Source organism: Echiichthys vipera (assembly GCF_963691815.1).
Source record: "Echiichthys vipera genome assembly, chromosome: 11".
Taxonomy (NCBI): Eukaryota; Metazoa; Chordata; class Actinopteri; order Perciformes; family Trachinidae; genus Echiichthys; species Echiichthys vipera.
The window spans coordinates 18,078,011-18,087,222 of record NC_139836.1 but is presented as its reverse complement, the minus strand read 5'-3'; the positions used below and the strand labels follow the sequence as shown (position 1 = coordinate 18,087,222).

General features: G+C 42.8%; 1 protein-coding gene across 2 annotated transcripts in view; it reads left to right on the top strand.

Moving 5' to 3' along the window:
• The window catches only part of lzts2a (leucine zipper, putative tumor suppressor 2a), a 42,863-nt gene that overhangs the window by 25,820 nt on the left and 7,831 nt on the right, over positions 1–9,212 (top strand). The window lies entirely within an intron of this gene.

Here is a 9,212-nt window from a genome sequence, read left to right as displayed (position 1 = left end):
GTGTGCCACGGGCCACATATTGTAGTTTCTCATCAAGTTTGTTATGGCCCAAAAGTGATGTGGCAGCAGATATGTTTATAGTCAGAGCGGTTAGAGGGCCGCCTATTCACTCAACTCTTAGTAGTAGCTGTCTGTTTGACCATGTCATGTTGAGGTTTCATTTGAAAGAAGACTGTAATTACGCAGACTGGGTTTTGGCAGAGGGAGAAGCTCTGACGTTTCACTCTATAAACAAAACGGACTGTAAACGTGCAGGTGTCGAGACGCAAACGCTGACGTAAAGTTGAACGCGAGGGGAGTGAGAGTGGGGGACAGAGAGTTGGGTTACCTCATCTTCTTTGAACAAAACAAATGAGCTAAATGTGTGTCACGTGGTGCAGGTTACATACGTAACGCTTTCCAGCCGCGTTGACTCGTGCTTACTTTGTGTGTATTTGTACAGCATTAAAAAAAAAAGGGTAAAGTAGCTCTAAATAAAAGGTAGTGAGGCCTCTTTCTCATTTCTCCCCTTCTTAGATTTACTTATTTCTTACTGATAGCTAAGTCTGAGTTGATAAAATGCTCTTATTTGTAAAACTCTGCCAACAAATCCTTCATCAAATCTCTCATTCACAATCTGTGTTAGATAGTCTCTTGTGCCTTATTAGCACAAAAAAAGATTTGTTAAATGAATCAAAACTGGATTCAGCTTGGATTCGACTTCCAGTCCCAGACATCGTTATTTTCCAGCCATCCCGTCGAGCTGTATGTCATGCCAGGTATTTATGTAAAGCCCTTAGTTGATAAGCACGGGGGAACACTGAAGGAGGGAGACTGAAAGAGAAAGACCGAAAGACAGGAGAGACAGCGAGAGATCAGACGTCAGCCTGGCTTCTGTTCAATTTGCTGAATGAGTGTTTTCCACGCCAGTCTGCCCCCCCCCCCCCCACACACACACACACACACACTCTTTCTCCAGTTCACAGCGGCACGGACAGTGTGTCTCAATACGTCTGCACATTTGCTTCTTTGCCATGTCAGATATTTTCGCAGAATGGTGGAAGTGAATTATACATCGAGGCTGGCACATTTACACTGAGGCGTTGTTGCTTATGTAATAGCTGCTGTGAAACTCATTTGCCTGACTGTATTTCGTGTGTGTGTGTGTGTGTGTGTGTGTGTGTGTGTGTGTGTGTGTGTGTGTGTGTGTGTGTGTGTGTGTGTGTGTGTGTGTGTGTGTGTGTGTGTGTGTGTGTGTGTGTGTGTGTGTGTGTGTGTGTGTGTGTGTGTGTGTGTGTGTGTGTGTGTGTGTGTGTGTGTGTGTGTGTGTGTGTGCGTGTTTGCGTGTGTGTGCGTGTCTGTGTTATATTCTTTGACTTTCACTAAAGCTGTGACACCTTTGTTGAGAAGATATTGTGGCCTACTTCTCCTCACTGAAGTGTGGTAGTAAGTGAACCGCTCCTGTCACTGCCCCCTCCTCCTCCTTGTCCTCCTTCACATTGTCAGTCAGTGTGGTCACTTTCAGCGTGAGATAACAAGTCCCTTCTCTCTGCTCTCTGCCCTCTGTTAAACTGAAACAATGGCCTCCCAGTATCCATACAGCCATAGCAGCAGGGGAGGGAAGGAAGGGACGTTTAGGAGGGAAAACTTTAGTGCTCTCTCCACATTTGGGACAATGAGAAGGAGGAGGGATTTTCAAAAAAAAAATACTCCAGTAAACACCATGATCTGCACTGATAAGAGATCAGAGCTCCCCCAATTATTGTATTAAGTCCAAGTCAAGGAGTAAAGGCTGAACTGGCCACTGATCCTGACAAACAGTAGTCCACTGGCCAGACTAATCCCTGTGTCTCTACCACCGGCATTCTTGGTATTTCCAGTGTCTGCGGGTCTGACCACTGACCGCCGGTGGATAACTGTCAGTGGCTGGAAAACCTCCTGGAAAAATCCAACATTTGGAGAGGAACAGGAATGTCAGCCATCTTCCCCTTTTTTCACATACTGTTACCTCAATTTCCTCCTATGCCAGCGTACTGTAAACCAGCTGTAGAGTTGGGGATGGAAACTAACTGGAATGTGTCCATAGCATCCAGTATCAAAAGCTGCTCAGTACTGTAAGCTGACATCAAATGTATTATCAGATTCATAATCTTATTTTTTTCCTGTATATTTTTAGTGGAGAATCCAGGAAGTGACTGCAACCCCCTTATTAGTATCCAAAATATTTCCAAAATAGTTCAGACACATAACCTTGAATAAAATAACAACTTGTAATATTTACACTTTTTTTACAGGTTAAACAAATAAGATATAACATTTTAATAAATTCACTTTAGATGTTCTGGTAGATGGATTTTACCTTTGGACAAAACCATAGCAGTTTCTCTCTTTCTCCAGTGTTTATTTATGCAATGCTAAGCTAACCAGCTGTTGACTGTAGCTTCATATTTACTGTACAGAAAGTAAATAAGAGTTGTTTCCCACACTTTTAAACTGTGGCTTCTGGCATCTTTTGTCAGAGGAAGATGTATTCTGTGGAAAAAACATGTTAATATAGATCTGGGAAACTTAATTGCCGCAGACTAATGAATATCAAAAAGTGCTTTGTACCAAATTTGAATACCTAAGAAGTAAATCTCATCAGCATCAGTGCGCCAAAAAGCTTACAGTGATATTGTGGTTATTGGCTTTCTAACGTTACACGTCATAGAAGTATGTAGGAAAAACTATACCTTACACACAGAGACAGCACTCAAAATAAGCTATTAATACCTAAGTAAAGGTCTGGCCAATTATTGGCACTAGTATCAAACAATGTCAGAGGATACTGTACCTAGCCTTAGTGTTGTTAAGACAAAAGATTGACATTATTTTAATGTATACAATAATTAAGTACATACCACATGACATAGGTCAACGTGGGCACAAATGTATGCTTTGTGTGAAAATTTCCCTTGACTAAATATTCTTGCAACCTCAGTTTCTTTAGTCAGCTCGTGCTCTTTTTAGAGAAACTAACAGGACAACTCATTTTAAACTGGACCCTAAATGACCATAGTGTTTTCACAAGGCTGTGTCGCTACTTTCATGTCACTGACGTCTACTGCATCCCATTTCAATAGATTGCTGACTGCTCTCTCTCTCAACCCCCACAGGGACTTTGTGAGTTCCTCTGCAGTTATATGTCTGTGTGTGATAGGGAAAAAGAATCTCGGCTTCTGTCGCCCCACTCTGCAGCATCCTCTTACGTCCGAATTGAGGCCAGATGCTTTGAGATGCTAAGCGCCAAACTGTCCGCTGTCAAACACACCCACAAAATTCACTCACTCATTCACCTATTCACTCACTCTTCCTCTTTCTTCATTTTCCCCGCTCTTCCCGTCTGTCTTGTTTCACACTGCGCATGAAAAATGTGGGCCTCCGCTGCCATTGCAACGCTTCCAAACAGAGGGGGAAGCTGTAGTCTGTAACAGCAACAAGTTGGTTGTAAAAGAAGAGAAGGTGGGGAAAAGAAACGGACTCTGGGAAGACTTGTTGCCAATTACTCCTGCACGGACTCACTTTTGAGAAACCTTATTTTTCCATTTGTATAACTGCCAACAAAGCCTGAACTCACAACTTTTGTTAAGCTACAATGTCAACCATGTTACTCTGCCAAAGAGGACAATATCTCTCTGGTTTTAGTGAAAAGAGACTTGGCAGTGAAGCGATGGGTTAATGAGGACTGAGTAGGTTTTCATGCATTCAGCAATCACACACACACATACACACACACATAACACACACACACACACACACACACACGCATACTGCAAGACCTTAAAAAGCTGAGCCATGTGGGGGTAGGTGACAGTGAGCGGCCACTCAGACAGACAGTCATTGTGTTGGAATGGAGGCATATTATAACCTCAGGTCTTCTGGCAAAACATTAAAGGACTTCAACAGCGGAGTCGGCTGACTTCATTCAAATACCATTTTCTTGCCCGTTTGAAGTTTTATTGTGGACTTTCAGTGAGTAGATGCGTGACAAATAAATTGGAGAGTAGATTAGGTGAGGAGTGATCTCCTTGCTGAGGTATTGTGTGTTTCAGTGTGTTGCTGCCTTGCCTGTACTTGTGGATTTTCCTTTGTTAGCAGCCGTGGAGGATTATTGTGACTCACCTAGCATGTTGATTTTTCTCTCTACCTCATTCTGTCTTTCTCACTCTCTCCCTCCGCTTGGATCACTGGTCTCAGGATTAATCAAGGCCACCCAGGCTTTGTATATCAAAGTGGAATATTTCTGCTGGTCTGAACAAGCTCTTAACTTCACACCACACTCTTTCAAAGTCCTGCTTTATTATGGAAGTGCACTTACTATTGTCTTTGTGATTAGTTAAACTCTACTGAGCGGTGACCACCCATTAAACAAAGAAGAAAAGTTCTACAAAGGCGTCGTTTTTATGAATGGTTCTTATTATCGCTCGCATACTGATACTTTTGCCCTTGTCCATACTCTGAACTGACAATTTTATACTTTCCACCTGTTGCTCTCGTCTTCACACTGGCTTTGCCTTCGGTTAGTCACGCTGCGTTGTTGCTGTTTAAGAAGGGGCAGATGAAAATCTAGCCGCACAGACCAGTGGGCAGGGAGTTTTGGGAGAGGTGGGGGGATGGAAAAGGAAAGAGTGACAGGAGAGCAGTGAAGCAATAATCCAGCACAGGAGGCAAGGAGGAGAAGAAAGGGATATGGGGGAAATAGTCAGGAACAGGAAAGAGGGATGAAAGGAAACGTGGCAGTTCTTCGGGAGGATGTCACCTTTACCGATGGTTAAAGCTGCACTAATTAGTATTTTTATATTAACAATGGACTAAATGGCTCAAGGTGAAAGCGGTTGCTTAATGATCCCACAGAGAATTATCCCCCAACTCTGCAGTTCCCCTCAGCTCTACTGAGCATTTTACCAACTTTTAGCTCATTGCTTTGGTTTTATGGCCTGCATTTTTAATCTTTTGGTTCACTCTCATAGTTTTGAAACTCCACACTACTTGCTCTGCGCTGAACGGCAAACACAGTTAGCTGGTCAGATAGAGTAGCAGATATTTGCCTCTGGAGTTGTCCTAAAAGGAGAGTAAATATTGCACCTGCTTCGAATGTTATCAGCTAATTAAATGGGCATTGCCAGTCGTTACCACTACCATAGGAGGCTGTATGGTCTTACTCTTCCTCCTAGTTGGCTCGGTAGAGCTTTATCAATTAATGGTAAGACTAAGGCTAAAACTGTAACTGTTACCATGTAAATACAGTACCAGTCAAAAGTTTGGACGCGCCTCCCGATCAAGTGAATGAGAAAGCGTGTCCAAACTTTTGACTGATACTGTAGATTATAACGGCCTTCTTAACCTACTAGTATGTACTAGTATGTAATCCACGTGAAATCATGGGGCGGCAGGCTCGGGAGGTAGAGTGGTCGATCCCCGGCTCCTCTGGAGAGTGCGGAAGTGTCCTTGAGTGTGAAGCTGAACCCCGTCTGGTGTAGGATCTATTTATTTTGATCTATCTTACTGTCCTTCACCAGCCTCTGTTTGTTAGTGTTGATGTTGTTTGTGTGACCGTGGATGGGGTAAAGCTGCAAATGAATTTCCCTGTTTGGGATCAATAAAGTTGAATTTGAATCTGATTCAGATTGGCGCCTTGCATGGCAACCTCTGCCATCAGTGTATGAATGTGTGTGTATCGTTGAATGTTGGCTTGTGGTGCACAGTGCTTTGAGTGGTCGGTAGACTAGAAAAGCACTTTATAAATGCAGGCCATTAACAGGCTTCCACACAACCATCCACAACAGATCTGCAGCCTTCGCTCTTCTGTAGATGAGGACGCTTCGGCTTGGTTTGCCCTCACTGGGTTAGCTTACATCCGCTGAAACTATTCAAAAGGCCACAGTGTAGATATCAGCTTTCATTTATTCTGCTCTTTGTCTTTTATCGTTACAATATCTGAAAGAGGCAGACATGTGGAAGGAAGATGATAAGAGAGAGAAAAGAAATCTCACATGAGTAACATGTCCGGTGCTCAGCGGTAGAGGAGATGGTTTAGTTGGGAAACGGTGTCTGCCTTCACATTCGATTTTTCCTGTTCAGAGATCTTAAGGTGCTCAGACCTCAGTGTCTGTGTGCTGGCCAAATAATGTTCAGACAGGATTATAAATGCCTGGTGTTCCTAAGAGCTCAGGCCTCTTTGGAGACTCTCTTTGGGCTACCTGGTATTGGAATTCCCTTAAACCCCCTGACCATCGCCCCCACCCGTCTCACCGCCTTTGTGTTTTCGCCCCTGAACCCACTTCTTTTTCTTCTGCTTATTCTCGCTTTTCTAACTCCTGTCCTGAGCCCAGCAGAGTCTCCGGAACAGCTTGGAGGTTGCGTGTGATTGTAAGGGGCGAACTGCTGCTGCGGAATAATGGGCTTCCTCTCCTGGGCGTTATGAACAGACTTATCATAACGGGATTATTTCCCCGTCACAGACCCCTCTTCTGGATCTTGTTATAGAGCTACCTGGGAACTTCTTTCTTCTGTCAGTCTTGCTCTTACTCATCCTGGGCCAGTTTGTGGGATGTGGCGGATAAACTCTCACAACCACTTGGTGTATTTCCAGTTCCTGTCAGAAGCAGTGAGAATGCGTCATTTAATAGTTTTAGAGTGTCAGGAAGCAGCATAACGGCCCTGGGTGGACCCTGTAATAGCTGGCTGTAACTCTATTGGAGTTTATTTTTGAACATCGCATCAAATGCCTTGCATGAAAGACTATCGGAAGGATTTCAGGCACTTGAGATGTTTTCTATTTTTAGTCACGATGAATGTTTTTTCTCTGCCGGTCTTGCACTGCTGACAGCAGAGGAGGATGCGTGTATTCAAGAAGGTGGAGGAAGAGATGAGGGCGAATGGAGGGATGGTAAAAATATTTTCACTTTGTCAAGAGGAGTGCAGCCAGTAGGGGAGGAGAAGAGAGCTTCAATAACGTTAAGTAACAACCAGTGAGCAACATCAGACTGGAGGGAATAAGCTTTTGGGATTTGTTGCCCGAGTAGCCAGAACAAAACCAGACCCTTGGAGGTCACAGGGGTGGGAGGGCAGAATCAGACCAGCTCCCCTCCACTCATCAGGGGGTCACAGGGTTAGGGCTGAGGAGGTTCTCAGGGGGTTGTTAATTATTTTATCTCTGCCTGAGAGGTCCTTGTCAGGGCTGGGAGTGAAGAAGCGGTGGTGGAAAAAAAGGTGAAGGGAGTTTGTGAGGCGTGATTATTTGGGCATGGGAAGAGATCACATACCACACATATCTTAATCACCTTGACTCATGTATGCTCATGAAGTCCTCCTCCTCTCTTTCACTCCCCCTCACTCCCTGTCATACACTCACAGACATGCTCACAGTTCAGTCAATATATAGTCAACCGGCAGGAATTGAACCTCCCAGCTGACTGATCATTAACGAATAATTCAACCCGGTGTTTTCATTTCACTTAACATGAAGTGCTAGATCACACGCTTGTTGGCCCCACAGCTACTTTAGCCTCCAGGCTGCCAAAATATGAGCTATTGTGTGCTGTATTTAAATGTTTAGTGTTTGTTTTTGAATGTGAAAGACTTTTCGACACATATTTCAAAGGATTCTGGCGATAAACTGCAATCTAAAAAAAACATTATTTTCAAATCTTGATATCATCAGACAATTTTCTAGGACTGCAAAATATGAGGAAAATATCTAATTGCTATGTGATCCACGATATTGGAGGGAATGATCACTTTGATCATTGTTATTATCCTTTTCATTGAAAAATATCAATGGAATAAAAATGACCATGGTGCGATTTTTGCAAGGATAATTTTTCTGTCTGTGGAACACAATATGTAGGTCAGGAGATCTCTGCAGCACCAAAATACCTAATTCTGAATATTGACACATTTGCCTTTAAGAAATATTGTGCCTCCCGCTGATTTAGATATTGCCCTAGTCATTTTTAAAATAAAATTAGTAATTTTGTATTCAGGACTTGCATGAATGTGTTTGTGCATCCAGAGGGATGATGTTCATGTATGTGTGTGTGAGAGAGTCAGACTGTATGATTGTGTTCGTCCTGGCAGACTGTGCGCAGACATAGCTGGAATGGATTATTTCCTTTGGCCAGACAGATTTGAGTTTGGCACGACAGACTGAGGATATGTGTCCCCTCTCTGTCCTCCCAGGCAACTAACACTGATAATACTATCTGCAAATGGAAGACATAATCTGCTGCCCCTTATTGTGTTAATAATACGAGTCCACGTTTTTTCATGCTAAAAATAGTCTAGTCAGTGACCAAGTGAGGCTATTGTTCCTTTCTTCAAAGATGTTTTTATAGGTGTGTGAGCACTGTGATCATGAAACAGTGAAGCGACTGGTTTTCAAACCCTTTTAGAAGTGATACATGGATGACTGCTCACCAGGTTCAGACAGGGACATTCAGGAAAATCACAGAGGAGCTGCAGAGGGTCATGAACGTGACTCATCCTCTCTCTCTCTCTCTTGCTCTCTCTCTCTCTCTCTCTCTCTCTCTCTCTCTCTCTGTCATCCTGATTCTTAACTAAATCCATCCTCTTTTTCTTCTTCCTGCCTCGTTAATGACATTGACAATTATCAGTGATGTCACCAGAGACATAGAGTGTATTTAATGAGGGATGAAGTTTACTGGCAGTCTGGGGATAGAAATCACAGTCCAGGGAGAAATTTTTCAAAGAAACAACTGTTAAGTCGCTCTAGCTAATGAGTTTTGCAAGTCTAAAATCAACATACTATTCAACTTCATTGTTGCATTTTTCTTCTTCAGAATTTTTTTGGGGTAAAGCATATTACATGTGCAGTAGGAAAAGCACTGGTGTCCATTATAAAATTATAAATGGCTGATTTCATCATATCATCTCTATCTTCATGTGTGGCTGATTGTCATCACAACCACACTCCACACTGTTGAACTGGAGTTTGTTTCCTCACTGTGATTCCTGAGTCTACGTCGAACCTTTGTATTTTAAATCATTTAGAAAATGCAGAATAAATTATTTGAGAGAACTACATTACATTTTAGTGGGCTAAATGACTGTAAACTTGGTTGTGGCGTCATAGGCAGTCAGAAGTAGTATATTATTAGTATTAAGTATATATAGTATACATAGTACTGTATACTATAGTACATAGTACTGTATACTATAGTATACATATAGTA